This window comes from Rhinatrema bivittatum, chromosome 3 (assembly GCF_901001135.1).
Source record: "Rhinatrema bivittatum chromosome 3, aRhiBiv1.1, whole genome shotgun sequence".
In the NCBI taxonomy this organism is placed as follows: Eukaryota; Metazoa; Chordata; class Amphibia; order Gymnophiona; family Rhinatrematidae; genus Rhinatrema; species Rhinatrema bivittatum.
The window spans coordinates 411,748,355-411,769,000 of NC_042617.1; the positions used below are offsets into that span (position 1 = coordinate 411,748,355).

Consider the following 20,646-nt stretch of genomic DNA (forward strand, 5'->3'; position numbering starts at 1 on the left):
CTTATGATTTGTTTGCCCTTTATAAATCAGTGTGATCACTTGGTTCCTCTCAAATGGTTTTAATTGATATACCCATTCATAGTAACATAGTAATGACAGCAGAATAAGACCAAAATGGTCCATCTTGGTACAACTTGAGAGTACCTGGCTCCTTCCCTCTGGAGCTCATTGCCCTTAGAACATAGACAGGAGATGAACTACCTAAAGTTTTGGAAAAGAGTAAAGACTTGGCTCTTTAGTCAAGCCTTTGGTCCTTAGATAATCAGGGCTTGGTTTTGATTCCGTTTTTTGTGCGTTTTTAAGTTTAGGTTACAGTGTTTTGTAGTAACTGATTATTTTTATTTTGTTGTTTTTACTTAAAGACTTTGATATATTGTATACTTTCTAGATGTTAACTGGTGGTATTTTTTTACTATGTATTATGCATTTTTAGTTGTGCAAACTGTCTTAATTTTTTTTGGTAGGAGGTTAATCAAGTTTATTAAACCAAACACATACATATGCTTCAGCATATCCATTTGTTTCTGCTCAAAACGCATACTAAAAAGAGAACAAAAGCAGAGAAGAATTTGTATTTCAGCTTGAAGTCTTGGAATAATTCTAGAGTTACTATGCTAAATAAAGAACTGTAACACTGAATGTTCCCAGTATAACTTTACATAGAACATAAACACTCTCACCAGTTGAGTGTGCTCCAGGATGGCCTTGTAGACATATGAAAAATAAACATAAAGTCACTATTTCCAAATAAGATCTGCCAGAGGCAGCAAATAGATTGAAACTCTTTTGAAAGAGATCCTAAAATATGAACTATGGACTTGAATCACACAAAATTCTGGTGTTTAAAAAGATACAGTATAAATAAATTCATCAACTTAAGTGATGACAAATATTTGCTTCTTCTAACCTTCTCATAAATGAATGTGATGCAGGGCTTTAGAATGGCCCTTATTCCAAATAATGGAATGCATTATCCTCTTAATTGTTGGGGGGGGGGGGGTTCTTTTCAATATGAATCTCCCCTAGATGACATCATAAACATATGCCCTCGATTAAAATAAAATTTCAGAGGACCAAAGAAAAAGAGTAGTTGATGCTTTTCTGTCTGGACAAGGTTACAAGACCATATCTGAACATGTGGGGATATCTCTGTCCACTGTTAAACAGTCTACAAACGGAGAAAGTTGAAAACTACAGTGACTCCACCGAGGAGTGGTCATCCTGCCAAGATCACCAAAAAGAACAAACCGGAAAATCATCCATGAAGTCGCTATGAACACCAACCTAACAGGTCTTTCTTGCTGCAGCTGATGTGAGTGTAACAGACCCCTGTTTCTGTCACCATTACGTCCTGGGTGAATCCTTATTAAGAACATAGAAATAAACAGAATAGATTAGTGAATGGGAAAGGTTACCATTCAATTGCAGCCCTTACGTTTGAGGGGTCTGGAATGTCTGTCCCCTGAAAGGTTAGGACATAACATAAGAAGTTGCCGTACTGGGTCAGACCGAGGGTCCATCAAGCCCAGCATCCTGTCTCCAACAGTGGCCAATCCAAGTTATAAGAACCTGACATATACCCAAAACAAGTAGATCCCATGCTTTTAAGTTGTTTTTTTTTTAAGCAGCTCATTCCAGAGAGTCTGAAGGCAGTCCATTATGGTTTCCTAGTGGTGAGGAGCTTTTATGTTTTGATTTTTCAGGCCCAATCAGAAGAACCAGGCCCAACCTGCCTGGGGGTCCTGCTGAGAGGGTCAGGAGGGTTTTCCCCTCTGGATTGTTTTTCAGGTTTTGACAAATGCTCTTGGTAGGAGCCTTGTGAAACCCTGGATGCATGGACAGGGGCCACTCAGGGATAGGGAAGATATGCATACCCCTTACTGGTGGTGACCTACTTCATGGATAAATTCTGGTTTTAATATTTTTCAGGGAAGATTATTTTTTGGTTAAAAGAACTGGGAGGAAGGTTTGCTGCCCTCCTCCTACCCATCAGAGGAGCAGCTGGAGCTTCTGTTTCCAGGAGGGTCTCACCCCTCTGGGATCCACAAGGGGCAAAGATTAAGCAAGAAAGGAAAAGACCAAGGAAGCAAAAGAGAATTTCTAACTGGGAGTAAGAACAAGCCCAAATCATTCAGGACACCCAAATTGAGTCTTTGCCCATAGGGAGAGGAAAAAAAATGGACGCTCTGTGCAGAGACTGGGTTTAAACCATTTTACCAGTGCTGCTCACACAAGGATCCCCCGTCTATCTGGGAACTTCACTTTTTCATGCCCTTGGAGGGTGGATGTTTCCCTGACCCTGCTATAAGAGATCCATGCACAGATAAGAGGGAAATTTAAGTTTCAGCATCAGAGAACTTCGTTTCTATTACAGTGGTGCCATGCTTCACCAGTGTTTTTCAACAATAAAGATTTTAATTTTGGGACACTAAACCAGTGATTCCAGAGTGTTTCTTTGGCACCTACAGCACACAGTGAGGACACATACTCTTCTCCCAGGGACAATAGAAGGAAAGTCACCCTTAGCACTCGGGGCCCTGAAAGTTGACACTTTCCCCCATAAAAAGGATCCACACCTTGGGGAAACAGAAAGTGAGAAGAGAACTAGCCGGAGTGATATCAGCCCCTAAGAGATTGACAACTTCTTTTATGGCCCCACCAGAGTGCACTAAGTTCCCCGGGGTGGGGTTACATGAGAGTTCGGCTAAGAAAACCCTATTGCTGGAGCCTTCTTGCGCATTCTATGCCACCACATCATTGATGTCACTCACAATATAAATATAAATTAGAAAAGAATGCATGGGGGTAACTTGCTGGTGCAGCAGTTACTACCCTTAACCAATAAACCTTCATACTGTTGATGCAACTCCAACATTGCTCCCTGCTTCAGCAGCAAGGGGTAGCAGAGGAATTGGATTCCAACAGCCACCAACGAGGGCCCTGGCTTTTACGGTCTAGAAATTGATAAGCATGGGGGTAACGGAGAATTAGATTTAAACAGCAACCATGAGAGCCCTGACTTTTATGGTCTGGGGAACTGATAAACATGGGGGTAACTTGCACAACCATAAGCTTTCTGGGAGACTGGATGGACCATCTGGTCCTTTTCTGCCGTTATTTCTATGTTTCTATATACTGTATATACAATATACTTAGGGACCTTCATTTTCGGTTTTTATTGTTCTTTTTTTTCCAGGGAATTTGTCAGTGTTTATTATGATAAGAGCAAAAGCAGGAGAAAGTCAGTTGAAAAAAATGACTTACCATTTTTCCGGGTAAATATTGGAGTTTAGTTTGGTGGATAGAAGCCAGGACAATAAAAAAAAAACAAAATTATCAGATTCTCCCACCCACCCACTCAAAAGCATCTCCATCTCTACCTTCAGCCCTGTCTAACATGCCCCCCTCTCTCTCCTCCCACTGCATTGAGAATCTCCGTCTCTCCCTCCACCTTCCCCCCCACCCTACACACTGCAACAGCATTCATCCTAACCGGTGGAGGCTCCAGGTTTCTTCCGCCTCTCCCTTAGCAGCATGTCTACTGAGGCTCCCTCACTCTGCAGCACTATACTTCCACTTTTATACAGGGCCAGGGAGCCTGCCGGAAAGTGCTTCTGGTAGACAGGGCCTGCTTGAAATGCATTCACAGCACCAGACAGCACGCACCTTGGCTGCTGGGGGGTTGAGGAGGCTGGACTTTAAACATAGCATAGGTGGCATTGGAAGGTGAGCGCTTTCACTGGTGGAAGGTGGGACTTGCAACAGCATGCTCATTGGCCCACTCTGGTTTCCAACAGTGGAGGCCTTGAAATGCTGCATCTGCAGCTTTGGAGCAGCTTGTTAATCAGCCTAAAATTAGGATGAATGTAGGCTTAAACCAAATGTCACCTTTGCAAAAATCCAGGAATTTATGGGTGAAAATTGGTTTAAACTGAAAGGACCCTAAATATACTAAATAGGAATGTACCGGCAACTGTCTTTCTGGGTTACTAGAGAACTATCTGGAATCTTAAATTTTTATTTATTTATTTATTTAAGAACTTTTCTATACTGGTATTCGTGAGTACATCATATCGGTTTACAGGTAACTTAACGGATTACAGAGAACAAGGTTGGGGGAAACAAGGGAATGAACGTGGATATTAAAGGATATTCAGTGGAAGGTTGTAAATCTAAGCTCTCTTGCTCAATAATTAGCAGCCTATGAATCTTTTTCACTTTTTCAATAAAGAAAGAAGCGAAGTCTGTGTTCACAAGTTTCCCTTTTGACAGTTCACCAGAGCAGGGGTTCTCAACCCAGTCCTCGGGACACACTAAGCCAGTCAGGTTTTCAGGATATCCGCAATGAATGTACATGAGATAGATGTGCATGCACTGCCTTCATTGTATGCATATCTATGTCATGCATATTCATTGTGGATATCCTGAAAAACTGACTAGGTGAGTCTTGAGGACTGAGTTGATAATCCTTGCGGTAGACTTTGTCATTGATTCTGACAGAGTATTAATGATAGAATGAGTGATTTTGTGCAAGGTTTAATTGGTTTACAAAAAATTATTTCTTCACTGGTTTGAGTTCATTCTTGGACTATGTGGCAATTTCTTTGCAGCATATCAAAGTAGTAGCATCTCTTCCTTTTGGCTTTTCTGATCTTGCATTTTAACATCCAGAGATGGAAACCAGGGAGAACATTGTCTTGTTCACACAAGACAGATTTTTTTCTGGAGCCCGTGAATTATAGATTGAACTCAGAGAATCATTCCACTTTTCAATCATATAATCTAGAGAGGTTTGATTTTGTGTTTGTTGAATTTCTAATGTCTATAGGGATTCCTAGATGTTAACTTGACCTTCTGAGACTGCAGCAACTTGGATGGTGACCTAAAATAAAGAAGAAAAAAAAGATCAGACCATTAAATAGAAGATGTTTAAATGCTTTCTATTGATACTGCACAGTTTTGATGTAGAAGCTAAATAAAAAAATGTGTTCTTTCTGATGCGAGGGTACTGTTATTAGTTGTCCCAATTCTAAATAATGAAGGAAAGACAGATGAAGGTCTTACCCATGTTTGAGAGTATCTTAGTGTTAAAATCATCCAGCACAATGAAGTTCAAATTGTTACTAAAACATAAAGTTAAAAACACCAAATATTGGCTAAGTCTAATAAACAAGTACCTGGAGGGTGATAGATTAAGATTAAACACACAGAGCGCAGTCATTTATTTATTTAATAGCTTTTATATACCGATAACCATTTTCACATCGTATCTGTTTACAGGGAACAAGGAAACAAATTGCCTAAATATATGGCAGAACAATTACATGCAACGCATATATAACAAGTAAACAATTAAATGGAACGCATAAGTAACAAGTAACTTCATCATATAATAATAAATTACATGGACCGTATGGAAACAAGGTATCATGGTAAAAAGGGCATTAAATCTGTAAGGCATTAAGAATGTTAGGGGGGAGGGGAAAGAGGAGAAGCAAACACGACTTTGTACAAATGAAAAGCAGGAGTTTAATAGAGATTAGTTATGCTTTTTGTGGCGGTGGGGTGCGTATGGGTTAGCAGAAGGCCTGTTGAAACAGCCATGTTTTTAATTTTTTTTTTTTTTTTTAATTTTGATGTGCAGGATTCTGTGCGGAGATCAAGGGGCATGGTATTCCAAATTGAGGGACCTGCTATTGAGAAAGCTCTCTTCGTTGTGGAGGCGAGTTTTGTGAGTTTGTGGGAGGGTGTGTGGAGGGTTCCTTGGTATGCTGTTCATGTAGGTCTGTTGGAGGAGTGGAGTTGGAGAGGCTCGTGATGCCATTGCGGGTTTTCGTTCACTAGGGACTTGTGTATGAGGGATAGAGTTTTGAATTGTATTCTTGAGTTGATAGGAAGCCAATGAAGATCTTTTAGAATGGCTATAATGTGGTCGTTCTTGCGGGAGTTGGTTAGGACTTGGGCTGTGGCATTCTATAAGAGTTGTAGAGGTTTGATGGTGGAAGCAGGGAGACCTAGGAGAAAGGAGTTACAGTAGTCGATTTTGGAGAAGATGATGGTTTGAAGCACAGTGTGGAAATCGGTGAGGTGCAGAAGGGGGTCTTAATTTCTTCAAGACATGTAGCTTGAAGTAAGTCTTTTAGGGTGGCTTTGATGAATGGTTTTAAGGAGAGTTGGTTGTCGATCGTGATACCTAGGTTTCGTGCATGTAGGGAAATGGGTTTGGGAAGCAGGGGGAGGTTGGAGTAGGAGATAGTGTTGGGGGAGATGACAATTCAGTTTTATGGGGGTTAAGGGCTAAGTTCATTTTTGTGAGGAGTTAGTTAATGGACGTGAGGCAGTTGTCACATGACTGGAGGGCTTTATGTAGCGAGTCCTTGAATGGGATGAGAATTTGGACATCATCCGTGTATATGTAGTGGGTGATGCCTAGGTTTGAGAGGAGTTTGGAAAGAGGTAACATATAGATATTGAAAAGAGAGGAGGATAATGTGGAGCCTTGGGGGACACCACGGTTAAGGCCAATAGGGTCAGATTCATGGTTGCCTAGGGTGACCTTATAGTGTCTGTTTTTTAGGTAGGAAGGATAACTTTCAAACAACTGCGTGCTGCGGCGCATATCGTGTCTGTGTCCAAATATGCACATTTAAGCCTGGATTTTAAAAGAGCTGTGCATAAATTTAGGGGATACGCACATGGCTGGGCCTTGCTCACACTGCGCGCATTTTACAAAGGGCACAGCCACGTGCATAACCCCTGTTATGCGACGAAGTGTTGAGCCTGCTGAAAGTTGCGACCCACGGGGTATGGTCTTGGAGGGGCAGGGTAGGGAGAGGCAGGACCGGCAGCGCCATTAGCAGCTTTCCAGGTAAAGCATGTGCCGGCAGCAGGCCAGCCTGCGGAGTTTACTTCTGTTCTGGAGGAGCAGTAAGTAAGGAACAAAAAAAACATGAATAGCTAGGAAGGGGTTAGAGGTCAGGGAGGAGAGGGGAAAGAGTAGGAAGGTTAGATATGGGTATAGGGAAGTTCCCTCCCAGTCCGCTCCACTTAAGGAGCGGACTGGGAGGGAACTGGGGAAGCCCTATCGCGTCACTGTATGTTTTTTTTTTTTGTTTGTTTTTTTTTTTTTAATTTCCCCCCCCTTCCCGTGCGCGGAGGAGCCTGCATGCGGACATTAAAATCTGACACACATGAAGGCGCAGGAAACGTATTTTATAACATGCGTGTGACGACCCACTGCTGTCAATCTTATTCATCATGCTCACCAGCCAATATCAAGAATGCCAAGGAAGGGTTCCACGTATCCTTTGTTTTGAAAGAAATTGTCCAAGGACTTGCTTAAGCAAGAACAGTATACACAATTCTCATGGTTCAATCCAGCCATACATGAAAAATAAAATTCAGCTGAATTTTATACATGACACACATGGACAGATGTGGATTATTAAACAAAAGGAGTAGTGGTGGTGTTTTATAGTTTTTGTTGTGTATGATTATTCTTCTACTCTTGTCTTCCATCTCCACACCTTAGAACTTTTAATTTACAATCAGTCTGAGATTTTCATCCATTAACTTGGGCGGGGGCATGAGGAGGCAAACCGGGCGGTATGTGCACAAGCTTTCTTCTCATTCATACACACTTGCATGTTCACTCTCATGCTCTCCCACACATATGCATGCTAATTTTAACACACATGCTCACATTCTTCTCTCTCTCTCATATAAACACACCCACACGCCCCCTCACATACATTCCTTCCCTCCTACATTCACACAAATGCCCACTCATAAACATACACTCCCTCTCCCCACACTCACTATTTTTCCCTACCCTGAGCTACCAGCGGGAGCAACCTCCTCCTTATGACCCCCACAATTGATGGGACTCCTTCTTATTCCAGCCATGACATACCCTGCTCCTGCCATGGGCCTATGGGACTCCTCCTTCTTCAAGCCATACAATGCCTCTCCTAATCCTGCTGTGAGCCAATGGAAGTCCCCATTCTTCCTGCCCCCCGCAGGCCAGTTGGAAGGCAAGGAAAAAGGGAGAAGGCATCCAATTGGAACATGGAGATATACAATTGGCTGTGAGGGCAGAAGAAAGGAAGAAGGCATCTGATTGGCCCATGTGGGCCAATCAGACGCCTTCCATCTGTGTGCACCATACAACTTGCTTCATTTGCAGCAGCAGGACACTTGTAGTTTTTAGGTGTTGGCCCTGAGATCTGGCAATTCTGTTAGAATTGCTAAATCTCCGGGTCAAATCCAGAGAATTCCCAGGTAAGTCCATTTTACTCATCTTCCCTTCTGCTCTTTGTTACCTCTCCCATTTCTGCTGCTCCTTCAAGGTTCCTTTCCACTTTTACCTTCCCATTTCACAGTCTTCCCCACAGGTTCTTTTTATTTGCTCTCTCTCTACTTCTGGTACTTCTCCATCTGCCCTCCCCCCACCTTAAATTCATCTCCATCCCCCTCCCTTATTTTCCTTTCCATTTCCTCCTCATGCACTCACATATTCTTCTCCATCTTCTCTTCTACCAGAGTCATTTTCATCTCCTCCTGTTCTTGGAGTTATCTCTGTTTCTCCCTTATTTTCCCTTAGGTTCTGCTCTGAAATGAAAGAAGATACCCAATGTGCAGAGACATCCCAAAAACATCCAAAAACCATAACAGAAAGATCCTTGTTGGGCAGTTCAAGGCAATCTGCTGCTTGAGACAAAGGATAAGATGGTGCCTCGTCTGCCCCCAAGGCACAGTGCATGTCAAATCACCAAAAGGGTCAAGGGGGAGTTCCCTGTGGAAATGCTAGGGAAGTTGGGAGATACAGGGGCCAGGGTACTCAGAGGAGTGGTAGATGGTCAGTGATAATATTTACATTCCCTGGCATCCTACCACCTGCCTCTCCCTCCCCCCCTTCCCCAGTATTTGCACCTTGGGGAAGTAGGAGAAGGATGAATGATGATGGTCTGTATGATGGCCAGTGCAAGGTTAGGTGATCTAGGTGAACATTACATCCTTGCACTGACCCTCATCCTGTCCTAATCACACACAAAAAATATGTATTTCTAATAACAGATTTTATAAGAAAAAAACATTACATGTACAAACTTTTGGGGTAAAAATATCACAACAATATGGGGGCGGAGTCTCAAGATGGCCGCCAGCTAGCTGCGCGCTTTAGGAGCTCCCGTTGTTTCTTCATTGAAAAGTTTCCTGTGGTTGGATTATGCCTCCAAAACGAAAAGGCAAAGTGAGGGGTTTTCCCTCAGCTCCCTCACTTCCACTGGGATAGCGTACGATCATAGAAAGTGTGCAACTTTACCTAAAAGAGGAGAAGCTGATCCCTGCTGGCGAGACCGGAGAGGAAGCTGCCGTTGTGTCAGGGGAACTTTTCTCAGCCCTCCAACGCTAAGAAGTCCCCAGGCAATATCGTCCCTCATACCGCTGGAAGCTGTGTTGGGTGTCTCGGGATCACAGATCTCCGAGGAGACAATGGAGGGAGCAGCGGCGCTGGAGGAAGCGATAGTTGGAACACCAGGAAATGGAGGCAACTCAGTTCAAGGTACGGTTGGAGGAGCGCAGATAGAACAGCATGAAGGCTGTAAGACTGTCCCTATAATGGACACAAATGTAGACCTAACGTCTTCAGAGCGAGAGAGCTGACCAGTAATTGTGAAGCCATCCAAACCGCCTGTAGTGACTTTGGACGCAATATGGGAGTTAATGGCCCAGCAAAATGAGGCCCTGCAGACTTTCCCAAATTTCCACAAGAATTGACAGTGTGACACTGGATCACAATAGTAAAATGAATGAGCATGGAAATTAGATACAAAATATTGAGAATCAGCCCAAAGATATACAAAAAATACAGTCAAGTGTGACTCAAGACTGCACTATTCTTAACAGAAAGACTGAGCTGCTGGAAAATCGATTTAGGAAACTGAATTTAAGATTGTTAAATTTCCCAAAGATGGTAGGAGAGCTACCAAGGGTAACTCTCAGAAAATATATGAGTGAGATATTACATATTACCTCTGAAGACATACCTGCCTTAAATAAGGTGTATTTTCTGCCATATTCTCACTCAAGGGGTAACAGAAATAATCAATTTGATATGGGGCATTTAACAGAATTTTTGGAATCCTCAAATACTGAACTTGTGGAGGGAGCCACATTGTTAATCTCCTTTATTTATGAAAATAATGTGGGGTTAATTATGGGGAAGTATTTCCAGAATATGGGGGCCCATTTTATGGGCCAATTTGTCCAGATCTTCCCCGATCTGGCAAAGGCCACACAAGATCGCAGGAAAGCTTTCCTGTCCCTTAGACAGGAAATGAGAGCATTGGGGGCTAATTACCAACTAAGATACCTGTGTAGATGTATTATCAAGTATAACAGCAATATGTATTAGAGATGTGAATCGGAACCGGAATCGGTTCGGATTCTGGTTCTGATTCACATGTGGGGGGGTTTTCATCGGGCCCGATCGCGGTTTTGTTTATTGGCTGCGCCCGAGCCGATAAACAAAAAACCCACCCCGACCCTTTAAAACTAATCCCTTTGCTTCCCCCACCCTCCCGACCCCCCAAAAAAACATTATACAGGTACCTGGTGGTCCAGTGGGGGTCCCGGGAGCGATCTCCCGCTCTCGGGCCGTCGGCTGCCACTAATCAAAATGGCGCCTATGGCCTTTGCCCTTACCATGTGACAGGGTACCCGTGCCATTGGCCGGCCCCTGTCACATGGAGGGAGCACTGGATGGCTGGCACCATCTTTAAAAATGGCACAGGCCATCCAGTGCTCCTACCATGTGACGGGGGCCGGCCAATGGCACGGATACCCTGTAACAAGGTAAGGGCAAAGGGCCAACAGCGCCATTTTGATTAGTGGCAGCCGACGGCCCGGGAGCGGGAGATCGCTCCCGGGACCCCCACTGGACCACCAGGTACCTGTATAATTTTTTTGGGGGGGGTCGGGAGTGTGGGGGAAGCAAAGGGATTAGTTTTAAAGGGTTGGGGTGGGTTTAGGGGTTATTTTTGTGTGCCATTTTTCCCTCCCCCAAAACGATAAGAGAACCCCCATGATCAATATCGTGGGGTTTTCCTATCGTTTCGGGGGAGCCCCCGATGTCTGATGATTTTGAAAATATCGATGATATTTTCAATCGTCCGAAGCCCGATTTACATCCCTAATATGTATATTTTCCTGATCCCAGAACAACTAAAATTGTGGATTAATTCCCATAAAAGGGTGGTGAACATTTCATCACCCTTAGTAAGTCCTATAACTTAGTAATAATGAAAGAGGTATAGATTAGCAGGCTATTGGCATTTTCTTTTATAATATTTTTCTTTCTTAAGGGGCTTCCTATATTTCTTATATCTGCTCCCAGAGTTATTTGTGGACTAATTTAATTTTGTTTTTTTTCTTCTATTTGTGACATTTGGTGTAATAAAGCTGACCCATCCAAATGAAGAAGCCATGGGGGAGACTTGCCCTACACAACTCCAATTCTCTCATTCCCTGCCAGCAGTGCCCTGCACATCCCCAGCTCTCTCATTCCCTGCCAGCAGTGCCCTACACAACTCCAACTCTCTCTCATTCCCTGCCAACAATGCCCTGAACAACTCCAGCTCTCTCATTGTCTACCAGAAGTGCCCTGCACATCCCCAGCTCTCTCATTCCTTCCTAGCGGTGCTCCCACAGCTCCAGCCCTGGAGAATAAAGGGATGGGGGAATATCAAGTTCCTCTTCCCCACAGGCATCTTACGCCAGTAAAAATGTGAATTACTCATCGAGGCTTGGGTCCCAGCCAGGTTCTCAGGAGAGGATTACTGTCTTGCTACCTCTTTTTGTAGAGAGAGGGTCTCCTCCTTGTTCTTTCCCTGTGGAGAGAAGGGACCTCCTGCCTGCCAATACCACTGCAGACTGAACTTCAGGACACTGGGGAGTATCAAACCTCCCGAAAGACACCTACTCTACTCTGACACCACTACCAGGGGCAGGGCCTGTTAGACCATTGACTGCGTACTAGCAAAGGGTAAATTTGGGGTCCCCTTACATGTAAAAACAAAGGCAGCGAGAAAACACCTAAGAGTCCGGTCCTTCAGGGATACCAATTTTGTTAAAATGGGGAAGTACCTTAATGAGGCACTGGCTGGGTGGAGAAACCTTTGTATAGTAGAACAGCGGGTAAACTAAAAGGAGCTACAGAAAGGACAACAAATTATTATGGGTCAAATGAAGCAGATATTTTAACAAAATGAAAACAAACATTACTTCTGTTGTGTAAATGTGCTGGAATTTTCAGTTTCAATTTGTGTGAAATTCCTGCAAGTGCTGTACAGAATTTTTAGTCTTGCATGTTTTGTGGGGGCTGCAGGGGAGTTGGGCTACGGGTAAACTAAAGTCTTGAATATATGGGAAGTTTTGTCTCACAATGTGAAAGTATATAATTAGAAGCACAATGTTATTTTGTAGTTTCTTTTAGCCACCTTTGAGTTTTGAATATTTGTTTGGGGAAAGCTCTCCTGTCACTTCCTCCCCTTTTGTTTTCCTTCCCCATGCTGCCTAGATCCAAGAGAGTTTAGCTACGTTTGCTCTATCTTCTTTTTAAAAAAAATATATCATTATCAGTTATGCAAAAGTTATAGAGTAGGATGCCCACATCCTTCCAATGTGGGTAGATCTGTGCTCTGTTACTATTATGGGGCTGAAGGACACCTGCAGAAATTCAGTACCTCCCCGAGAGAGTGACTGAGAAACCAGAAAGAGAAGAGCTCTAGCATCTGACCTGTGTCACTCAATAGGCCAGCCCCTAATTTTCTAGTTCTCCCCAAAGCAGTGATAGGACCTATGCCAGTGGTATCTGTAAAGGTGGAGGGGCATCCAATGCAAGCCTTTCTGGTCAGCGGATCTCAGATTACTATAATTTTTGACAACTGGTACGAAGCTAATGAGGCATTTGCCAATACACCCAGTTGAAGGTTTGGCTATTTGGAGCCTGAATGAATCCAGCCATCCGTAATGAGGATATGTAATAATGAACATGGATAGGACTTGAAGAGACTGTACCAGCGATGGCTCTGGTATTTCCTAAGGTAACAGGGTGAGATAACTCCCCTATTATTATTGGGACTAATGTCAATTTGTTTGGGAGGCTGGACAAAAATACAAAGAGATGATAGGACCTGACTATGTTAGTGTGCTAACCATCCATCCTCTTTGTCTAGCAACATACAGGTGGACAGGACAGTCATGATATCAAAGAAGTGAAGATGATTTAGAGCCTGTGTGGTTTCCTCCTCACATCGGTAAAGCTACAGCCTGGGCCATCCTACCTGTTCCCTGCCACCTGAGATAAAGAAACAATCGGTGATGGTAGAGATTCAACAAGTATTCGCCTGCCTGGGGGACTGCTTGTACAACGAGGGATTCTACCTTCTCAAGCCCTAGGCAGTAACCAGTTGCAGGTCTGGGTGTGAAATGAATCCAAGAAGGAGATTATCTTGGCTAGGGGTTCCGAGATAATTCAAATGGACATCAATACAGCAGGAGATTCCCTACAGATTGTCTATGACAATTGACCCCTCATTGTTCAATTTTGGGGACTCCTCCATTCCCTCTGAATGAAAAGATAGGTTAATTTAACAACTCTCCCAATGTGGCATTGTATTTTCAACTCATGAGTGGGATGTTGGACTGTCAACGGGGGTAGAGCACTCCATACTAATTCATGATGCATGTTCTTTCCATGAAAGGTCCTGATAACTGGCCCCAAGATACACTGAAGACATCAGAAAGCACCTACAGTAACTGCTGGATACAGGAATTATTAAGGAGCCAAGGAGCCCCCATACCTCTCCCATAGTGGTGGCTAGGAAGAAAAATGGGGCAGTTCAGATGTGCATAGATTACAGGATATTGAACAAGAGAACTAGTCTAGTTCACCCTGCCAAGAATAGATGATGTATTAGATTGTCTGACTAGAAGTAAGTAGTTCTCTGTGCTGGACCTGAGAAGTGGGTAATGGCAAGGAAAAAACAGCCTTCTTCTGCCCCTTGGGGTTCTACCAATTTGAATATATGTCTCGGGGGATCACAGGAGCTCCTAGTACTTTACAAAGACTCATGGAAAAGACTGTGGAGAACATGAACCTCTTGGAAGTGCTGGTGTATCTTGATGATCTCATCATTTTGTTAGAAGAGCATAAGGCCAGGCTGATGGACTGGCTTGAAGCTCATGGACTTAAACTCTCTCTGGACAAGTGTCAGTTCTACCTGACTCAGATGAAATATGTGGCATATTGTGTCAAAGAAAGGCATAGCTACTGATCCAGGCAAGATTACAGCAAGGCCCACCAAACTGAAGACTTTGAGGTCATTTCTGGGATTCTGCAGCTACTACAAGAGGTTTATTTAGAACTACTATGTAATAGTACAACCCTTGACAAACCCTCACAGAGGGCTACCCCCAGTGAGGAAAGGGGAGACAAAGGCCCTTAGCACAGGAGTAAAGTACTTCAAGCCCTCTGAACCTTTTGGCATCCAGTGGTCTCCTGAATGGGAGGCAGCTTTCAGAAAAATCATTCACTGTTTAACGCATGCTCCTGTGTTGGCCTTTGCAGACAGCCATTTACCATACATCCTGCACCCTGATGCTATCCTCAAGGACTTTGGCACAATCTTGTACCAAGAAATCTCTGATGGTTTGCTACCTGTGGCTTTTGATTGCCAAATGTTGACTAATCTTGAAAAGAAGTACCCAACTCACCAACTAGAATTTCTAGCTTCAAAGTAGGCCGTAATAGACAAGTTCCATGACTACCTCTATGGTGCCAAGTTCACAGTGTGCATGGACAATAACCCCTTTACCTATGTGCTAACGACCGCCAAGCTCAATGCTATGGTACACCGATGTCTGGCAGCCCTAGCCACATGTGATTTCAGCCTGAAGTATCATCCTGGAAAAAAAAACAGCATTGATGCTGATGCCCTGTCATGCATGGTCTACTGTGAGGAAGGCTCAGACCTATGGGTACAAGTGCTAGAGGATGGTGTCAAAGGCTTGAGTCACTCCCCAGATGAAGGGGAAGCAGTGGTTTTATTGGGTGCGTCTTTCACTGCTCTATCAGTGGCTTACATTAAAATTGCTATCTTAAAAGGGGAAGATTTGTCATCCTTATGGAAATCATATCGGCAGCAGACTCAGAGATGTGACCCTGTTTGGCAAGCTAAAGAGCACAACAGACCGGTTAATTCTGTAGTTTCCCAAAATCCAGATATACCCCTGCTACTCTGAGAGTGGGACCAGATGGTGATTACAGATGACTTGCTGTACCGAAACACAAAAGACCTGAGGCTAGCACAAAGAAAGATTTGATATTGCTCTTGATATTCCAGGAATGTGTCCTGAGGAGCGTACATGACAATACGGGACAGATGGGAATAGTTCGCACCACTGAACTGGTGAGAGCTAAATTCTATTTGACATAAAATGAAAAGTACATCAAAAAACCCATCAAACATAGCATATCAAAAAATGGAAATAAAGACCCATCTACAGAATTGCCCCATCTAATATTCACAATACATTTAATGAGATACTTAAAGAAAAAATTATCCCCAAGATTCAACACTTGCTTATGCACGCTAATAAATTTCTTCTTAGCATACTGGGTGCTTCTAAATAGGCCTGGAAAAATGCTAACCATTTGTACACAAAAACAATAAATTCCTATTCTTAAAGGAAGCACATAACACCAAGTCTCTGTCAAAATTCAAATCAAATGTCACTAGAACATGGCGCTCGTAGCTACTGTTTCTACAGATGTCTCCAAGAAAGTCGTACATTTCAGAGAACTAAAACATCCATGGGAAACTCTCCTCTATCTGATAAGGAAGATTTCAATCCAGCAATATAAAACACTTATGATTTAGGTGGAATAGTAGCCATAGGAAACTAGGATATCCAGGAAATTGTTTTAGTTATCATGCAAATGGACTACTGTAAGTCTATGCTTGGATCTCCTGGTAAGACTCATATCTAGACTGCAGGTAGTCCAGAATGTTGCTCAAGAGCAGAGCAGTAGCCAGGCAATTTGGCACCTATGGCCAAGTGAAAAACTGTGCCCTCGCCCATTACACAACACATGACACCACAACCCATTACACAACACAATGTTCACTGCCCATGGCCAGTGCAAGGGTATTAGGTACCCTAGGAAAACTTTACAGCCTTGCACCCTCTTCACACACGATTAAAAATTATGCATTTATAATAACAAGAGACACTTAGAACCTATATGGTATTAGGCCTACTGTAATGCATCATGGACATGAATGACCCCCAGAGAGCCACAAGAAAAAAGAATTTCTATTTAAAAACAGCACTAACTGCCAGCACTCAAACAGCAAAAATTCTACCTATGAAAGTTAATACTACAAATATTACACCAGGCCTAAAATAGTAGTACACCCTCTATTAAGAAAACAGAACAAGCCAAGCTGCTATAGATCCCTACTTAGAAACTACACTCTAACAGAATAACTCACTTCAGTCACACATGCAAAACACAGACAGCCCTCAAATATAGAATAAAGAGACCAAACAGTATAAACAGAAATGTATAGACAAAAACTGAACTGAAAATTGCGAGAAGCCAAATTCTGTATGCACTGCTACAATGTAAAAAACAGAAGCATTACAATTCCTCATAAAACAAAATTAGTAAAACCATATCAATAAAAAGAATAATTCAAAACAATGAATAGAATAACATTCAATAATTAAAAATCTATACAAATCTTCAATCAAGAATACAATATTTCAAAACAGATATTTTACATCAAATAATACCCAGAAATTAAAATAAGGATTTTAAAAAATTTCCTGTTATCCATACCTTGGAACTTTTGATTTCCAGATTCTCTGAAATTGTCATGGATTAGCAGACAGAGAGTAGCTGTGGTAGTTGTGCACACACATGCTCATAATACACACACATGCTCTCTCTCACTCTCCCGCACATATGCACACATGCTCTCTCTCACTTCCTCCTTGATGAGGCAGGCAGCAGCAATCTCCTTCTTCAGCCCCCGTGGCCAAATGAACTACTTCCTGCCAGGGGGCCGAGTCAGCTTTAGCATTATACTACTTCCGGCAGGGCAGGGTGTGCTCCCTCTACTCCTCTGAAGCAACACGGCCCCGCCAATTTATGGCAAGGTAAGCGAGGCCTTATTAAGTGGAAAAGCAGAGTGGGGCCACGCCGACCATGCTATTGATTTTGACAGGGTTGCACCAACTATGCTGTCTATTTTGATGGGGCCATACTGCTTTTTTTCTTATTGAGGACCCGCCAGCCGCACTGCTCTCGTTTGAACTTGGCAGCGCTATGGTGCCTTTTGGCAGCTGCACCTATGGCTATGGCCATATTGGCCATAGGCATGGTACAGCTCTGCTCAACAATGGTGCTTGGATGTCCTGCTAGCACTATAATTACCCCACCCCTTCATAAGCTTCATTGGCAACCAATTGTAGATTGAGTCTGGTTTAAGTTGTATATGTTGGTGTTTTGTGCAGTTACAAGTAGGTTGGGATTGCAACTTTTGGAATGGAAGATAAGGTCAAGTCAACAAGCTCCTTTGAGAATTTCTTCTGTAAAGGAGGTGAGAAAGACATGTTGTAAGCCAGATCATTGCCAGTGGCTGGGCCATTGATATGGAAGAGTCTGCAAACAGATATAAGATTACAATTAAATCATCTAATATATAGGAAAAACATGAAACCATGTTTTTGCTGGGGAATGAGCTTGGATATCCTTTCATAGTGGAATAGATTGGGAGGGGATCAGTGTATTATGAATCGGGCTTCTGATTTTTTGTTAGACTTGAAAAGCCCAGATATAACACCTCAATGAGGAATTCAAGTTTTTGTTGAAATAAGATGCCTGCATTCCAGAGAGGTGGTGTGAAAATAAGAAGTAGTTTCAAGGAAGAGAATGCCAAATTCCTCATCTTTCCAGAGAGAGTACTTGGAGAATTCTGGAGAAAAAAGGAGGATTGTCCTTGGTGAGCATTCAAAGAGAAAACTGCCTAGTTGAGGAAGGTCCTGAAGCGTTGCTGACTAAAAAAAGAAGGGAATCAGTCCAGGACTCATCAGCTGTGAGACTGGAAGAGAAACAGTGAAAGAAAAGGAATGAGAGCTACACCCAGAACAAGTACCAAGGGAGATCCCAGAGAAGAAGGTTCCTTCCACAGAGAGTTTACCGGCTATGGATGTGCAGCATTTTGATTTTGTGAGAGACTGTTTGATGCACCATAAGCTTCAGTTAGCTACTGTGGATTTCCTTTGATAACTATCAGTGACCAGTAAAGACTTTTGTTTTTCAACAACAGCTTTTGTGTGTAATGTGGTATTTTAGCTGGCTGTAACTGTATTGATCTATAGAAAAGCCCCAGAGAAGAAAAAAAACCCTAAGGACCTTGAAAAATGATCCCCCCCCCCTCCTGTGTGGGAAGGACCTGGGAGGTATGGGTACTGCTATGGCCCATGATCCTCCCAGTAAGCCCATGTGCCTGTGTCCAGATCAGGGCAAGGGCTACATGCATTAAAATTCATCATCTGATTACCACTTGGGCTCATGTAATCACTCATGGGACATTAGAAACACTTTCCCCGGGTTCATACTGCTATGCACTTTTATGTGGAGGACCAGAATTCAATTCAGTTCGGGTCTCCTGCTCCCCGGGATGGTAGGGCTGAAGATGCTGTAGAGGCAGCATCCCAGACCCTGGGTGGGGAATTCCATTCATCATGCACCGCTGTGCTGGCAAGTTGAATTTTGTCTGCATCTCTGACAAGGTCATATGTACTTTAACTGAATGGCCACAAATGTTCTTGGCAGCTCTCACCAAGCTTACAGTACTAGTTCCCCTCTTCCAGAAGACCTCAAGTCTTGAATGAATGAATCATGGGATTGGCTCCATTGTTGGAAACCACAAAATCCACAGGGATAAAAAGAGTTTAGTCACCGTGAAATCTAATATTTCATACTTTCCAATGTTCTATGCCAAAAGGTCAGACATAAAGAATATCTGTCTTTACACCTTTTGCTACATACTGCTAGATGAGGTGATTCTAGATAGGACAGAGTGATGAGGATAATGAGTACAATGAACCCAATGAGCTGTGAGGCATATGCAACATTCTGAACACTAGATGTGGTGTGAATGAATCATATTACCTATGCCCCTGTCATGTCCTTGAGCTTAAAGTAAAACATTAACTCTAGAAATATTGAAGCATAGAAATGTGATGGCAGAAAAAGACCATACCATCTATTTAATCTGCCCATCCGCACCAACTACTCAACTCTACAGTCCCTAGTACTCCTTCCCACTGTGCTTATCCAATGCTCTCTTGAATTCAGACACTGTCCTTTTCTCTACTACCTCCACTGGGACGCTGTTCCATGTACCTACTAAACTGTCAGAAAAGAAATATTTCCTTACATTACTCCTAAGTCTACTCTATTTCACCTTCATCCCATGACCCCTCATTCTACTGCCTCCTGTACATTGTTATCTGGGAGGTATTTAAATGTTTTTATCATTTTTCCTCTATCCAGCCTTTCCTCTAGAATATAATTAGATCATTAAGTATGTCCCTATATGCTTTAGAATGAAGACCACCATTTTAGTTGCCATCTTCTGGTCAACTCTATTTGGTTTATATCCTTTGGAAGGTGTGTTCTCCAGAACCTTGAATAGTATTCCAAATTAGATCTTAGTAAGGACTTAAACAGGGGTAATATCACCTCCTTTCATCTGTCAACCCTACCTTTCCCTATATACTGTGAAGGCTCACCGCCCGTGCTGCCCTGGGTGCCGCTCCGCTGCCTCCGGTTCAGGCCCCTCGCGAGTCCTGGATATCCCTGGAGTCCCTCAGTCTTACAGGACTCCCTGGGTTCAGGTCTCCGCCAGCCCTGGTTTTGCCGGGCTTCTGGGTTCTCTTTGTATGGCGTGGGGTTGAAGCAGACCCCCAAAGATAACACAGAGAGAGAGAGAGGTTCCTCAAAGCATTTTTTATAAAGCAGAGTAGCTGAATCTGTTACATTGGCTCCGTCCCCTCAGGAGCTGAACAAATGACCCTGCCCCCGCTCTCCAGCAGTCTAACCCCTTAACACAGGTGCTGGAGCAAAGGCACTGTTTGAGCCCCCCGGCTCTCCAGTTCACCCGCCAACACACCTGCCCTAACTTCCCTTCAGGTACAGGTTCTCTGTTTCCCTTTTCAGGCTAGGCTGTGCCCCTGAGACAGCTGGAGGACTCCTCTCCCCCGGAACCTACCTCCATTTCCTTCTGCTTTGCTTCCTGGCACTGGCTTTTTCTGGCCACTGCCGCTACCTAGGCACGCCCTCTTCCTCTAGCTCCCTAGGCTCACCTGTGTGACTCATTAGTGTCTAAGTCTGACACCTGCTCACCTCCAGGCTCTCCCTACAGGTCAGGTGGTGGTTCTAGGAACCTGGGATTTGTAGTTCTCGCCTTCACCTGCTCCCCCTGCTGGCTGGCTCTAGTATTACTAGCTGCCTTATGGTATCTTATCCATTCCTGCCCCCGGCAGCGCTGCACTCCATCACAATACCCA

At 43.4% G+C, this 20,646-nt stretch overlaps 1 long non-coding RNA gene across 1 annotated transcript; it reads right to left on the bottom strand.

Annotated features, from left to right (window-relative positions):
• Positions 1-4,331: 4,331 nt before the first annotated feature.
• Positions 4,332-20,379, bottom strand: LOC115088806. Its single transcript, XR_003855896.1, has 3 exons — positions 20,349-20,379; positions 8,513-8,610; positions 4,332-4,882 (listed from the first exon to the last, which is right to left on the bottom strand). It is a non-coding gene; the product is annotated as an uncharacterized LOC115088806 (long non-coding RNA).
• Positions 20,380-20,646: the final 267 nt, after the last annotated feature.